Raw genomic sequence first — 17,597 nt, forward strand, 5'->3', positions numbered from 1 at the left:
TCCTCCCACATAACATCAGGGTCCCCATAGTTCCCCCGCATTACATCAGGGTCCCCATAGTTCCCCCGCATTACATCAGGGTCCCCAGAGTCCCCTGCATTACATCAGGGTCCCCAGAGTCCCCCGCATTACATCAGGGTCCCCAGAGTCCCCCTGCATTACATCATGGTCCCCAGAGTCCCCCTGCATTGCATCATGGTCCTTAGATTCCCCCTGAATTACATTAGGGTCCTTAGAGTCCCCCCACATTAAATCAGGGGCCTTATAGTCCCCCTGCATTACATAAGGGTCCTCAGAGTTCCCCTCCCCCCATTACATCAGGATCCCCAAAGTCCTGAACCTGTCCAAACCACCCATACACGTATGCTTACATGCACACATACAGACACATGTACACACATGCACACAAAGACACATGTACACACACAGACACATGTACACACACAGACACGTGTACATACACACAGACACATGTACATACACACACAGACACATGTACACACACACACACACACACATACAAACACTTGTGTACAGCCCTATAAAAAGTTGCAGTACATTACCTTCCCTCACAGAGCTGGGTACTGCACTCTAGGGGGAGGCAGAGAGCACAGCACACACTCCCCCTCCCTTTGCTTTCACTTTGCTGAGTGTATCCAGCAGTGTGGCTGAGCTCCCAGTGCCATTATACAGTGCTACTGGTTGGCCTCCCCTCTGATGATGTGCACTGGCACGAAAGGCCTTAGGAGGAGCCAACAGAGCGTGACGTCTTAGCCGCCCGGAGCCACGAGGAGGCCCGGCGGCCATCTTACTTTTGGGTCAGTCACACTTTTTATTCCCTGAGTGTTTCCACCCTGCTTTTATATGCTGTATATATATATACAATAAATTTGTGATTTTAAATACTACACTATGAGGCACTTTTTTGGCTCCTTTTGGAGCTAATTCCAGGATATCCTATTACCTACCATTGCCACCGGAGGGAGTTTCATACCTATAAGGAAAGGTTTAATCAGCCTTGAGGGGACTCCTGGATCTGGAAACTGCTTACTACATACCAATTAGAGGGAGCATCAGGATCATCTGTGCCCAGATGGATATCTACTCTCCCCACTAGATGAGGGATTTCCGGTGGTCTTATATCTTATGCGCATATCCTTAGCGCGTCCAGTGAGTGCGCAATTTTACCATTTGATCCTGACATATTCAGCTTTCACACACAGGATCCTGCGACATCTTGTCTGGACATTGTTATGTATTTTCACCTGATGTATTAGTCACCACTTTTTTCTCTGTGTTATTTATCACAGTTTGTGTCATATACCTTACTGTGCTTTTCAGATCATCTGAAGATTTTATTTATTTATGTATTTATTTCCTTATTCATTAGCGCCGCACTTTTCTATTTATGTATATTTTCTGAAGGTTTGCTGAGATTACCTTATGTGCTTTGGCTGCTGATTGGAGAGCGCTCACTTTTTTATCTTTTTCCATTATACACTGCTGCTTGGAATCAGGAGCTTGGGTTCATCTTACAACCTTTCTCTACTATGATGCCACAGCACCACTGATGACCTCTGGCGGCACCCTGGTTGCCCTAGCGTGAAGGAGCAGGCCATATGCCCCCAGCCCACTCAGTAAGGCCCCTTTCACACTTGTGGACCGTTTCTCCATTTTCAATCCATCCGGATGAAAAACAAACATCTCTATATAAAAATGGATATAAACGGATGATCATCTGTTTACTTCCATTTTTGTGTACGCTTCGTCAACATTCATTCTTTGAATGGATCAAAGCCCTATTTTTGGTCCCTCAAAAAAACATAAAGAACAAAAATGGACAAACGGTTAGTTTTTGCATATTTTTGGATAGGTTGCTAGGAGCCGGCACCCGCCGACACCCGCCAGCATCCTAACAACCAGTGACTCATCTCTGTTGCCAGCGGGATTCCCGCTAATAGCAGAAAGTAAAAAACAAAAAAGAAATACAGACTGAATGCAGGTGGGAGTGGTGAGGGGGGCAAGGGTTGGGGGGGGTTGTGCCCACTGCAGACAAGGTGGGGGAGGCAGATGAGGAGAGGAACAGTATATACATTGAGGGAGCAGTATATACAGACAGCCTTCCTCACTTGCGCTGCCATTGCCGGTTTTAAATGTAATTGCTGGCTTTTTTTCCCTTTATTTTATAGCACCAAAGGAGCTGTCATTCAGCCACCACTTAAGTAAACAAAGGGGCTGAGTCACTGGGGATGCCACTGGGTGACCCTACCCCTTTGTTTACTTTAGCAGGGGCTATTGTCAGTTGCTTCTGGGCACTATAAAGTAAAGAAAAAAAAGCATTTACATTTAAAACCGGCAATGACAGTGCAAGTGAGGGGGCTGTCTGTATACACTGCTCCCTCACTGTATACACTGTTCCTTTCCTCATCTGCCCCTCTTCTTGCTCACGCTGCCCCCCACCCCACAAACAGGACCTGTCACTTATATGCTATCATATAGGGGACTATTGGTCCTCTATGTCATAGCAGTAAAATCATAAGTTAAATAAAAAAAAATTAAAAGACACATAAAAATAAAAAAATAAGCAAAAATGTGAGCCTCCCCACACCCACATACACAGACATACATTAAAAAATACATAAAAAATGCAATCGTTGAGGTGCCTATGCAAAAAATTGGCAATTGTGCTACACATGTTACATATTATCACGCACCAGAGTGAGATCAATAATTTCAGCACCAGAGCTCATGGGTAACACTAAACTGATGACCTGTAAGGGCTTTTAAAGCATCAGCTATGGAAAATATAGGGTATTGATATTTTTCACTGTTTCACGGGTGCACGTAATTTTAAAGCTTGACTTGTTGGGTATCTATTCACTTGATGCAACTTCATCTTTTATATTTTACAAAAAAATCTGTGAAATTATTGTGTTTGCATTTAATAAACTGTTGCACTAAAATCATGGAACATAATAAAATATATAATTTTTTGGGGTTGGTTTAAGTAACCTTCAGGCCTAAAAAAAATGGCTCTGGGACTCCAGTGGTTAAGTGGATGTAAAAAAGCGAATGTAAAAACTGATGTAAACAGATGAAATAGTGATGAAAAAGTATCAGTTTTTTCTTTGACAAAAACGTGACTTAACTGATGAAACAAACTGTGAAAGGGGCCTAAGATGGCCCTGTGGGACACACTTGCCCCTACATTATTTCCACTCACCAAATGCAAGCGAGTGGAAATTTTGAGGCCTGGTCTATAGTAATTGATCCTAATAAAGTATATCAATATTAAAGGACAGGCAGCCAGAGAATTGTTAACATTGTCAGTACACTTCTAGGGACCAGTGTTGCCAGAGAAAAGCAGTGGTGTAGGGAATGAACTTTTAACCTTAAAGTGATTGTAAACCCATATTTTTTTAAAACAACAAGCATAACAAGACCTCCTTCTCTCTAGTTCCCTGGTCTCCTCCTCCCATGCCCGCCTCCAGGACTTCTCCAGGGTGTCACCCATCCTCTGGAACTTCCTGCCCCAACCCATCAGATTATCACCTACTCTCCTCTCCTTTAGGTGCACCCTGAAAACCCATCTCTTCAGGGAAGCCTACCCCACCCCCTGCTAACTTGCCGACCTCCTCCACTCTTCCTACCACTCCATCCCCCACAGCTATCTCCTCCTGTGACCCTATCCCCTCCCTCCTAGATTGTAAGCTTGAAAGAGCAGGGCCCTCAATCCCCTCATGTTTTGCATTGTATTGGCATTGTTCTGTCACATGTTCTGTCCCCCTTTGTAATGTACAGCACTGAGCGAACTATTGGCGCTTTATAAATACTGTATAATAATAATATCATACTTATCTGCTCTGTGCAATGGTCCTCCTCTTCTCGGGTCCCCCACCAGTACTCCCAGCTCTTCCCCCTGCCAAGTGCTCACCATAGCAAGCTGCTTGCTATAGGGGCACTCATGTGGGCTCGCTCCTGAGTCGTCTCTGTGTGTCCTTAATCACAGACAATGAGGAGAGAAAGGGGGGCTGTCTGAGCCATGCTATGTGTGACTAACAGCAGGGGGAGCTGATTTGTAAAGTGTGGTGCAGCGCTAATAAACTATATGTGAACCCCAATGTGAGTATGTGATGAACAGTAAATGGGTGAACTGTATCCCCTTATAAATCAATTCTAAATGACTAAGTCAAATAAGACATATATCTCAAAATATACCTCTACACCACTTCTCTTAAGTAGATAAAATAAACAAAAAAATACACAAATATATATAAACACAGCGATTATATACACATACATATATTAAATGCCGTGATGCTAAAAAAAACTCCTAAACAGCAACACCAGTAAATATATATAATGTAGTGTCATAAACACATGTAAACTTTACATGCCCAGAAAAACTGGTGTGAAAGAAATAACAGTCATCCCACTAGGGGATAAAGAACAAAGTGAATCAGTGAAACCACTCCTTGTAGTAAACATACGGAAATAGAACAAGGAATCAAATAAATAAACGCATGTATAACCTACATGCTCAAGAGTAACTTCTGAATATAAACAATACCAGTGATCCCACTACAGGATAAATGAAGTGAATCCATGAAACCACAAATTGTGGTAATTGTGAAAGAAAAGTAAAAATAAGACTCACCGCCTGTGAATCACTAACAGTCACTAGGTAAGCAATTGTGACCCCCTACTGGGGATAAGTGAACAGCAAAAAAATAGGCTGAAATGCCTATAAGTAATAACGTGATTCGTAACCCCAAATGGGGGTTCTGAATAAGTGTGGAAATAAATTACTTCAAACGGTGCCTCACACTTTCCATATATCCACAAACATAAATCAACAGTGGATAATCCACCCACCAACATCAACAAAAAAACAAAACCACAAAATATCAGCGTGTCCTAAAAAATAAATGTCCAATCTATAGAAGGTGTTCTGAACCATCCAAATAGTGGAGGTGTTCTGTAGTCCTATAATCACCAAAAATGTGCAACAGGATACTATGAATCCCACTCTAGGTGCAATGGCCCCTCACCTCGATGCGGTTACCCTGCAGGGTCAAAACGCCTTAGACAATTAAACAACACTGGTCTGGAACCCGGACTCCCTCCAACGGATGTGAGGTCCACCACCGTGTCAGTTCCCTCTCTGGTGGGCAAGGTCCTACATACAGCCTCCTCTCAGTGGTCCTAGAAGTGATAGCTCCTCATTCGGCCAGATACCGTTTAATGACTCAAATGGATAAAAACACTACAAATCCCACTCACATTTAACTTGAAATCACAAGCCTTTAGTATCTATCCACATGCTGTGGGTGTACTTGTACATTGATCTCAATAGGAGTTCCAAGATGGAAGTTGCATCACCACAAGCCCACGTGTTACGTCACAATGTCATGTGACTTCATCAGGGTATCAAAGATTGGGCTTGGGTAAGTAAAAGGGGGGCTAGAGAGGGCAGCTGCATTCAGAAGGCATTCTATGCATGAAGGTAAAATACCTTCTCTATGCAGCATCTCCCCCAGTCCCTCCCTAATACTCACCTAAGCCTCCTCTCAATCCAGCAATGTGCACTGAAGTCTTCCTCTCCTCATTGGCTGAGACAGCAGAGGGAACCATTGGCTCCCACTGTTGTCAATCACAGCCACTGAGCCAATGAGAAGAGAGAGGGGGTGGGGGCAAGCCGCAGCTCCGTGTGTGAATGGACAAATGGAACAGCGGGTGCCCTCATAGTAAGCTTCAGGAGGAAAGGGCCAGAAGTGCCGATGGGGGACCCGAGAAGAGGAGGATCTGGGCTGTGCAAAACCACTGCAGAGAGCAGGCAAGTATGATGTGTGTTTTTTTTTAATTAAGCCTTTTTAAATTAAATTAAGCCGTTAATATCACTTTAAGGTAAAAACCCTTCAAACTTTAGAACTACTTAGTTTAGATAGCTACTGAGTAGCTCACCAGTATTTTTCATCATCAGCTAAACTCTGGCAGAGTATAAAATCTTAGAGATTTGTTGGAAATTCAAATCCCATCCACCCCTTTTACCACCCCAGCCAGTGAGTACTGAACATTGATATCTAGTAGTCAGTAAACAAAAAACAATTCTGTTATTTTCATTTTATATTATAGCATAATTGTTGTGCTCCTATGCACGCACATTTACTCTATAAACTTAAAATGGTTGCGTTTTTTAGAATCACAAATCTAAAATATTTTATCACCTTTTTTCTGAGAAACATTTTGTCATTTTTTTAGCCTCAGGAAGACTGATTAGGTGTTGGCCTGGATGATCAGAAGCTATGAAAACACTAAATCTACTCACAAATAGTTGAGATGTAAAGGAGATCTGTGACTGGCAACAGTACGATCACAGCACAATCCTATGCATCTGATGTCAGCTCTTTTGGAATGTAGACTTTTGAAGACCTCCATAGTGGGACCCTCTTCCCTATCTAAGGCCTTATTGCAACAATTTGCTGATTAAACTAAGCTAAATGAGGGATGTGGTTTAGCAAATAAGGTCACGATTTTTGTCGATGAAATACTGCATATGCAGTTTATTCCATATTACTTCTATTTTAATTTGAAAGATATAAACTTTTTTTTTTGTTCTCCAAAGCCAAACGAGAGATACAGCTTAGCTCATGAAACCTACAAGAGATTGATGAAATACTGCATATGCAGTGTATGTCATATTCTTTCTATTTTAATGTGAAAAGTTTAACTTTTAAATTGCTTTTGTCCTACAAAGCTAAATGAGGGCTGGGGTTTGGTCAACAAGGACTACAACAGACTGTTGAAATACTGTGTATGTAGTGAGTACCATATTACCTCTATTTTATTGCAAAAAAATATGAACTTTGAAATGTTTTTGTCGTCCAAGCTAAATGAGGGATATGGATTACACAATACGGCCTACAAGAGATTGTTGAAATACTGCATATGCAGTGTCAGCACAAGTCTGTTCATTGAAGGAAAATAGGCTGAGTTCCCAGCACAGATAGATAACTGACCGCACTGTGCTCAAACAGGAAGCAATGGAAAGAGAACAGGATACTATTTATACAAGTACATGATACATGATTGACATGAAGTCAATTGGGGTAAATCTTTGAAATCAATTCTGGTCATTTTCAAGGCTAATAAGGAAGGTTTTGTTAACCAAACGGCACGAGGAACTGGGCACTGCAATGGGGGCACTACTGAGCATATAACAACTGCATTAGCACCTTCTGTGAGATATCAGACAATCAGTATATCCACATATATAGGCAGTTGGATTTATATTTAAATCACCACTTTTCTTGTAAAATGTAATATTGCCCTACCTCCTTCCAGCTCCTAAATCTCCCCAATATAGTTACATTGGGAAGATTTGGCTAAATGGTTAGCACTTCTGCCTGGCAGTACTAGGGTCATTGGTTCAAATCCCAACCATGGCACCTCCTGCCTGGAGTTTGCATGTTCTCCCTGTGCCTGTGTGGGTTTCCTCTGGGTACTCTGGTTTCCTCCCACACTCCAAAGACATGCTGGTAGGTTAATTTGATCCTGCCTAAAAATTGGCCCTAGTATGTGTATGTATGAATGTGAGTTAGGGACCTTAGATTGTACACCCCTTGAGGGTTAGGGACTGATGTGAATGTACAATATATATGTACAGTGATATATAAGTACCTGAAATAAATAAAATAATTTGGGACTGAGGAGGGTTCAAGCTTGATTTTTACAGATGTGTGTATAACTTATAGCTGCCTGCCTGGTTTTGGCACTTTTCACTGATGGGTTCCAGGCTTAGCATAACTTCAAAGATCTCACCATGGGTGTCTGGTAGGAAAGAGATCATTTAACTCTCAAACTTTATCCAAAAACACCAGATTTTGCTTTACCAACTCCTTACAATGAGGACATGCCATTTATTTGTATGAGACATCATGTATAGTATGTATATGATACCTGCTGAATACCAGACTGGCCTCATCATCTCCGCAGCTAGATTTTTTAAAAATATGTAGCAATACCCCCTTAGGAGTCCCTGAAGAATTGGGTCCCCCTGTAGTCCTGCAAAGCAAGGCAACATGCATTTCCTTCCAGACTTGCACTCCAGAGACAGTATACGGTCCTTGTAGTTGTTTTTGGATGAGGGATACATGGGATGCCCAAGGGACAGTTAAATTGAGGACAACTTCCTATAAATATATATAGGTACTATATACAAGTTTCTCTTCTTTGGAGAGCTATCCAGCCTCTTCTGGTGTACCACCTCAGACCGCAGATGAAATCTCTTTCTCACCCGACTGCCTGAGGGAATCCCTGGGCAAGGGAACCCAGAAGCTGCACCTTAAAATTAGCAGTCCCAGATGGGGGCTAGTCAGGTTTCCCACCAGGATTCCTTCTCCCCTTATCTGGCCCAGGGGGTGTGGGATTACACGCTCAGTCCTCTTCTGCAAGCATGTGGGTTGGTGGCTGCCTTCAGGCCTTGCGCTGAGCTGGCTCCTTCCCTACTTCCCAGGCTATCCTCTCTCAGGCGACGATGAGGCTGAGAGATCACCCCTTCCAGCTCCTTTACCTGTAGGTAGGCCCTTCTGCTGGACCCCCTCCCAGACTCCACGAACCATCCTGCTCACTCCATCTTCCACCCGAAAAGACTCAGCCACACTTAAAGGCTTCCCTGGCCCCATGCCAAGCCTCCTGCCTGGGGATTGGCCAGAGTCCTCTAAGTGTGCAGGCCAGCTCCTCCTCACCCCCGCCCACTGTCTCTAGATCAGGGGGAGCTATCAGTGAGCTGATCTGCAGAGCCTCTCAGCCCTTACCCAAATTTGACCCTCTGGCTATTTCTCCCTGGCTGCTACTCAACCTCTGACTAAAACAATAATTAGCTAGCACCCCTTAGCTTTCCTAGGAGGGTGCTACAAATAATTGAGGATTGCAGTTTTAAGAAAATAGGATAATAGTAATTCTAGTGAAAATAAGGAACATCCCTGCTTATCAAAGACAACTATGAATGTGAATAAAAGAAAGGACAGGGATGGAGTGACTATAGTTTACTTGCAAAAAAAGCTCAGTACATTCCTAGTAGCAATTTATTTTTTATTTTAGTCTGCTGTTCATTATGGACAACATTGCAGGAAACTTTTTATTTGGCAAAAATGTTTATTTTACTGCAGGGCTTCTAACGATGGGAAATAAAATATCAGCAAGTAGAAAGACCTGAAGGAAATCTTTAAGAATTCTGTTGTTAATTTGCAAATTGCACCACACGAATGAAGATTTAAAATAAGTCAGTTTCCATCTCAATTTATCACCAACTCTCAAGAATTGTAAGCCCTGAAAAGGATAAAATGTGACTGGTGTAATAAAGAGAGGAAAAAAATAATAGATTAATATATTCAGCAGAAGATGATGATAATGATGATAAGATGTTAATAATCTTTTTATCCTTGGTGATATTTGGGAAGTCAGCTCCATGGTAGAAGCATTTTAGTTAGTCTATGCTAGTTTGAACTATTGTTTTAAAGCTTGTCAGCTCACTTTTATTAAAAAAGAAAAACTTACACAAAAGTTCAAAACAGAACAGTTACCCATGCAGTGGATTTGTGCCAACAAAACAGATAAAAAAAATTCTGAACCACCTGGTTCCCTCTTCAGCACCTGCTCTTTCTACTGGTTGCTCAGATCATCTAACCCAGCTCTCCTGGCTCTCTGGGCTCTCCCAGCCTGTAGTTACACCATTCTTCTGCACGGACCCACTTCTGCCCTCTCACCAGAGCACCTTGAAAGGAGTGATGGATTTTACATCTGAACAGCTCCCAGGCCCTCAGACATACCTGTTCAAGCTGCTGCTGACGAAACACAGGAATGCACAAATATTACAGAGGAAGTTAGAGTTTTGGAGGCACTGGGATACTAAATAAACAGGATTGCACTAGGCATTTTCAGCCCCTGAAACACTTGAATCCTGAACACACTTAAAGGCAGGAGTGCAAAAGTCTCTGGGAGAGCTTGGGCTCTGGGATAACAGGAAGGCAGTAATGCAAGTATCTCTGAAAGAACTGGGGTGCTAGGAACACAGGTACACAGTGGTGAGAGTCTCCTGCTGCATTGGAATGCTGGGAACACCGAGGAACATGGGAGATGTGCAGCACTCTTGGGACTGGGAATGCAAAGAGCTCACTAGGAATTCACAGGCACATAGGTGGAGGAATGCTGAAAGCTTACAGGATGTATAAAAGACACACTGGTGCTGGAATACAGAAAGCTCTATGGGATTGTATAGGACTCACAGGTGCAGGAATGCTGGAACACATGGGTTAGCTGAGATGCAAGGAAGTGTAATTGGGGGTCATTAAAGACTTACAAGGAGGCACGTGGAAGACATAAGTGTCACAGCGAATGCAAGGAGACATGTACAAGTACACTGCGGCTCTTGGGTCACATGGAAGACAGGGTAACTTGAAACTCAGAACTTGGGGTCATTCTTGGAACTTTTTGAAAGTCTTGGGCAATTCAGAACACAATCGGGGTAACTCGGAACATTCTGGGTTACTCTGAACACTTTTAGGGTAACTAGGAACACTCTCAGCGTAATTCAGAACTTGGAACATTGTCAGGAGAACTCAGAATTCTTGAGGTAACACATAACACTGTCAGCATAACTTGGAACTCAGAACACTGTTGGGGTAATGTAGCAATCGTGCACACAGAGATGGATGCGAACCTCCATTTTGGCATCTTGTATAATTTTCTACTCCCAAATCAGTATCCCTCCTCCGATTTCCCCCCTCTCTCAGGAATGTGGTCTGTGTGTGTATGCTGAGTTCAAAAGGCAACAGGCCCCAGTGGGAGAGCTCCATGGCTATAAATCCCAACCTAGCTGGTGCTCAGATGTCTGTTAGCTTCTCAATCTGGGATATCATAAAGCCATAAAACCAGTCATTCACTGAGCTTCAAAGACATTCCAGGTAGTCGTAAAACGGACTCACATTTAAAAATCCCCTTTTCCATATAATTTTATATCTGGAGATATGAAAGACTTACATAAAAACTAAGCATATATTCAGACCGGTCACTTTAATACAAGTCGTCTGATATATTACACCCCCGAGCTGGAATCTACAGGAGAGCAGAAAATGATATCTCCTTAACCGTCCCAGCAGGTATGTCATATTTCATATCTAGACGTTCGGCAGGTGATTCTGCATATTAATCTACTCGTGGATAGAATGTTACAGGTATCCAGGGAAAGTTATTGCCTTGGTATCAACTTGGGAGGGATTTTGGTTCTGGTTGTGTCTCCGCCCAACACCCTCCCCAAATGAGGTGATTCTCTGCTTCAAGGAGACACCCTGCTGAGTTCCTAGAAAAAGGCTGTTATGTTTGGAGTTAAGCTAAGCTAAGCTGATTTGAGTTGAAGTTGAAGAAGCTCCCTTTTAACATCGGAACTAACTTTGGGAGATAAGGCCCCTTCGCTCAGAAAACTTGATCTGCTTAACCCAGGACTTTTGGCAAGTACTTTATCTCTCTGAACTTCTTTCTGTTATCTCTTTGCTGTGTTATTGCTCTTTGTATATTTATATATATATATATATATATTGGCTACATCTTTTTCTGTGAATATTTTTATTGCACCCTTTTGACCTTTTTAGTGTCAAACTGTTTCTAAAGCTCGTTAATGCCAACTAAAAACCCCTGTCTCTGAAGAGCGCTACTGTGTGTGTTTTAAACTTCTGTATATCTCTGCCTGTGGTGACAGCGGTATACAGACGCTTAGACAAACATCATAGTGTTATTGCTGATATTGCAGAGTTTCCTCTTTCTCTGTACAAAAAGGAGGTGGTGGCAGTGTGAAGGGCTAATTGCGTAATTAACCTGACCCAGTAATAATCGCTCTCTGGCTGCTGGTACACAGATTGTGGTCCATTAGCTGGAAAATCTTTGTGTAGGGTGCAGCCGGGCATGGCATTGTTACGCACGTAGCTTTTAGCTACACTTCTGCATTAAACCTAATTAATATGGAAGATCTATTTCACATATAAGAGAGTCCCTTAACTTCGAAATCAGTGATAATCCAATTCATCATGTTCTGAAAATACACTATATTGCCAAAAGTATTGGGACACCTGGAATATGCAGTTACTTTGGGCACCAATTCACAAAAAAAACTGGGGAACTGGAGAAAGTGCAGAGAAAGGCAACCAAAATGATAAGAGGCATGGGAGAGCTCAGCTATGAGGAAAGATTAAAGGAACTGAATTTATTCTCTCTTGAGAAGAGGAGATTAAGGGGGGATATGATCAACATGTATAAATACATCAGTGTGTAGAGTTATTTACCCTAAGGTCATCACAAAGGACAAGGGGGTACTCTTTATGTCTGGAGGAAAAGAGATTTAATCTCCAAATATGGAAAGGTTTCTTCACAGTAAGAGCTGTGAAAATGCGGAATAGACTTCCTCAAGAGTTGGTTCTGGCCAGCTCATGGATTGCTTTAAAAAAAGACCTGGATTCTTTCCTAGAGACACATAATTTTACTGGATACTAATATTTATAGGTAAAGTTGATCCAGGGAATATCCGATTGCCTTGCAGAGGATCAGGAAGGAATGTTTTCCCTTGCTGGAACAAATTGCATCATGCTTTGCTGGGTTTTTTTTGCCTTGCTCTAGATCAACTGTGGGTATAGGATTATAACTTTTTTTTTTTTGGTTGAACTGGATGGATGTTTGTCTTTTTTCAGCCAGACTAACTATGTAACTATGTAGCCTGCCTTTATATGCACAATAACTTTAATGGCATCCCAGTCTTAAATCCGTAGGGTTCAATATTGAGGTGGCCCACCCTTTGCAGCTATAACAGTTTCAACTCTTCTGGGAAGGCTGTTCACAAGGTTTAGGAGTGTGTCTATGGGAAGGTTTGACCATACTTCCAGAAGTGCATTTGTGAGGTCAGGCACTGATGTCGGACGAGAAGGCCTGGCTCGCAGTCTCCACTTTAATTCATCCCAAAGGTGATTTATCAGGTTGAGGTCAGGCCAGGCCAGTCAAGTTCCTCCACCCCAAACTTTCGCATCCATGTTTTTATGGACCTTGCTTTGTGCACTGGTGTGCAGTCATGTTAGAACAGGAAGGGGCCATCCCCAGACTGCTCCCACAAAGTTGGGAGCATAAAATTGTCAAAATGTCTTGGTATGCTGATGCCTTAAGAGTTCCCTTTACTGGAACCCCAAAGCCCAACCCCTGAAAAACAACCCCGCACCATAATCCCCCCCCTCCACCAAACTTTACACTTGACACAATGCAGTCAGGCAGGTACCATTCTCCTGGCAACCACCAAACCCAGACACATTCATCAGATTGCCAGACAGAGAAACATGATTTGTCACTCCAGAGAACACGCCTCCACTACTCTAGAGTCCAGTGGTGGCGTGCTTTACACCACTGTATCCAAGGCTTAGATGCAGCTGCTTGGCCATGGAAACCAATTCTATGAAGCTCGCTACGCACTGGTGTTGTGCTAATTTGAAGGCCACACACAGTTTGGAGGTCTTTAGCTATTGACACTGCAGACAGTTGGCGACTTCGGCATACTTTGCTCTTCAGCATGCAATGACCCCGCTCTGTCATCTTACGTGGCCTACCACTTGGTGGCTAAGTTGCTGTTCTTCCCAGTCGCTTCCACTTTGTTATAATACCACTAACAGTTGACCGTGGAATATTTAGTAGCAAGGAAATTTCACGGATGGACTTATTGCAAAGGTGGCAACCTATCACGGTACCACACTTGGATTCACTGAGCTCATGAGAGCCATCCATTCTTTCACAAATGTTTGTAGAAGCGGTCTGCATGCCTAGGTGCTTGATTTTATATACCCGTGGCCATGGAGGTGATTGGAACACCTGGATTCAATGGTTTGGAGGGGTGTCACAATACTTTTGGCAATATAGTGTATCTAGACCCTACAAAGACTTACTAAATAATAGCTGGCTACAGTTACATTTAGCATGGCTAGTTCAGTTATGTATAAGTACTTAATATTCCCTGTTCAAATTTATTTTGCAAAAATTATTATAAATCTCTGGCTTCTCTAGCTGGTTAGTCATTTATTTATACATTTATTCATACTTTTCACTGCTTATTGCTTTTATATTTTATATGATCAATATTTACAGAAATACCTTCATTGTGCAAGATACATGTAACCTATTTATACATTGCACAATATACTGCAACTTTAAAAAAAGAAAACAAGAAAAGAAATTGTTTTCCAGTACAGTAGCAATCTATTTTAATAGGAGCTATCAGTCTTGACAGATGAGGATGATTACAGGTTGAACATTTAGACAGAGGTGTCTGTGCCAAACTGTGAAGTGCTTGGCATGGTCTTTTAAAAAAAAAAAAACACCTGCAAACAATTATTTTTAGCTAGAGTACACATTTATCACTTTAATTATGTAACACTTAGTAATACTTTTGTACTATAGCAGTTATAGTTATGTTGACATCTACCGACTTGCATACAATTGCATTTTGTGAGCCACTGTAAGAAAACTTGATTTTGTGGTCAAGAAAATTTGCAGCTTTAGTAGACAGTGATTGCAAATCCAACTTAATCTAGAACCATGTTGGTTTACATCATCCAAGCATAACTGGTACTATCAAAAGCTACTGCATACACTATTTTCTAATACCACTAATTTAGCTATACTGGTTATCACTACTCAGTAACTTCATGAAACTTGTTCAAGAATATACTTTACTTCTTGTCTTCCTGTGTATAAATGGAATGCATTCCATTAATTGTAATTTACCAGCATCTTTAGGCATACAGGCATTTTTTTTACTGATGGAAATGCAGACCATTGTTTTTAATGTGCCTGTACATAGATCAGTAAAAAAAATACAGAAATCTGCATTGTTGTTTAGTATTTGTACATGCATACTCCATTGATTAAAATAAAGCTAGAAGAGTTTGTATGCGTATACGAATGTATGCACAAATATTTGGAAGTGCTACACAGCCTATCCTCTTGTTTTTCTTCCAAGAATGCCTGACGTTCATATAGCAATACAGATTGCAACTCCTCTTAAAGAGGAACTTTGGTTATTTCTGAAAAAATTAAGTCAGCAGCTACAAACACTGTAGCTGCTTGCTTTTAATACACAGACATTTACTAGTTCAGGGTGTCCGCCCCTGGGCAGGTTCTTTGCCTATGCCGCCATCTTGGATGTGAGAAGCCTACCTGGTGTTTCACAGCCGGCTCCCCAATTCACATGCATGAGGCATACTACACTGCAGAGTAGTCCCGCAGCCTCCTAGGACTTGCAACTTTTTGTGGGCAGGGAGGGGACCGAGCTTACGCTCTGCTTGCCCCAAGATGAGCAGAGCGGACGTGGGAATGGATACCTTTCAGAAGTGAAAAAAAGTTCACTATAAAATGAGAAAGGAGAGATAGAGGATGAGTGGACTTTCATATTTTAGGTAAAGTTCTGCTTTAACTTACATCTTAAACCATGGCAAGTACCACAAAGAGTAAGGATAGTTACTGCCAGTGGTACATGTTGCATACTTTTGGAAATTTTGATCTAGTAAAGGTACAGCTTACGACCCAATGGGGGAAGTGTACTAAAACTGGTGCACACAGAATCTGGTGCATAGTAATCAATCAGCATCTAAATTAAGCTTTGACAATAAAACCAGGAATCTGATTGTTTACTATGCAGCACTGTACTAGATTCTGTGTGCAGCAGTTTTAGTAAATCTCCCACAATATGTTTTTGGCTTGTTGCCAGATTCAAATAGAACAGGTGGAGTGAGCTTAACAAGGAAGAAAAATAGCCTTGAAGTTTCATCAAATTCTTTTTCACACTTTCAAGCATATGTTTTATGCTCAATCTTAAACACGTTTAAACGATCATTTACATATACTGTGTATGCAAAAGAAATGTTAAAAAACAATTTAAATTTAGACTATTTAGACACTGAATGGCAAACACTGATAGACACCATGTGATACATCAGGGTAAAGATTCAGGTACATTTCATTTAGGAATTAACAGTAGCAAGAGACACGTGTAGTTTGGAAGGCTTTTGAGTAACTGATTTAAAAGTTAAGTTCACCTAATCCAGAAAATAGCCTATGCAGGCAAGGGGCCCCGGTAGCCAATAAAAAAACTGTTAATCACTTTCCGCCTGACCATAATACATATACTGTGGGAGGGCAGCATGGGCAGGCTAAGTGACGTATTTGTGCATTGGAGTTCCCCAGTACACGTTTGCTTTAGATGGGCCAGAGGATCATGTGATCACTATGCAATCACATGATGACAATGTCATCAAAGTTGTTATGAATTAATTTCATTCATAACAGTTGTGTTTCCTATAGTGATACTCTGATATCACATAGGACTCGGGCCAATAACAGCACCATGTACAATGTGATAGCTGTGGGCCAATCACACCACACAATAGTAATCACAGCTGTTATGAATGTAACCTATCAGTGCCAAACATTGCTGTTACAGTGATCATCACTGTAATAGCAATCAAAGTGTAAAAAAAAAAGTTTTAAATCCCTGATCAACCCCCCAGAGTGGTACACTATGGTGACACTGAACTACTCTGAGAAAAGTATGTAAAAAAAAAAGAAAAGTAAAACAATGTTAAAGAAAAAAAGTTTAAAAAAGTAAAGACTTAATAATTTTTTTTTTTAAACATACTGTCACCAGTCAGCATCCCTGATCACCACCACACTAAACATATGATGACACTGTACTGCACCAATGTATGTTAAAAAAAAAAATAGCGGGAAAAAAATGTATTTAATCTCTTCATTTTCCAAAAGATTTTGACAAAAAAATGACAACTTCAAAAAACTCGCCAAGCCTCTTACTAAATACCTCAGACTGTCTACTTTCCAAAAAGGGGTCATTTGGGGGGCATCTGTACTGTCCTGACATTTTAAGGGCCTCAAGAAATGAGATAGGCTGTCAGTACATCAGAATTTATCAATTTTGAGATTTTTATATATATATATGCAAATTAGCAGCCTCACAGAACTGGACTTTTTTCCATGGGGCCGCTAATTTGCATACCTGAATTTCTGCTGTGCAGTGTCACTGGGGTGTCACTGAGAGCCCGGGTCTCGGGACCCAGAACTCCCGATTCTGGGTCACCTGATCGCTGTGATAGCCTCTGATTGGCTATCACAGTGATCAGTCACTGTGAAGTCCGCCCCCCTTGTTTTCACTCTCTGAATGGAGAAGAGAGATACATTGTATCTCTCTCTGTCCTTTCAGAGAGAAAAAAAACAAAACAAGTGTGTGTAAAAAAAATAAATAAAAATAATAAAAAAAAATAAACAAAAATGCCCAGATCAAGGTCTGATCTAGGTCTGTGCCAGGGTTAGTGTTTGGGTCAAGGTCAGGGTCAAGGGTCAGGGTAAGTTTTTTTTGGGTCAGGGTTTTTTTTTAATTTTTAAATTAGTATCAGTGTCAGAAGCTAGATAAAAAAAAGCAAATTACGCACTTTCTGAGCTGTACTATGCGTATAAACAACAACTAACATACACACACGTGGTATCACTGTGATTGTCAGGAG

Source organism: Staurois parvus, unplaced genomic scaffold, assembly GCF_062004578.1.
Source record: "Staurois parvus isolate SC_StPar_1 unplaced genomic scaffold, SC_StPar_1.0 ptg000061l, whole genome shotgun sequence".
NCBI classification, from domain to species: domain Eukaryota; kingdom Metazoa; phylum Chordata; class Amphibia; order Anura; family Ranidae; genus Staurois; species Staurois parvus.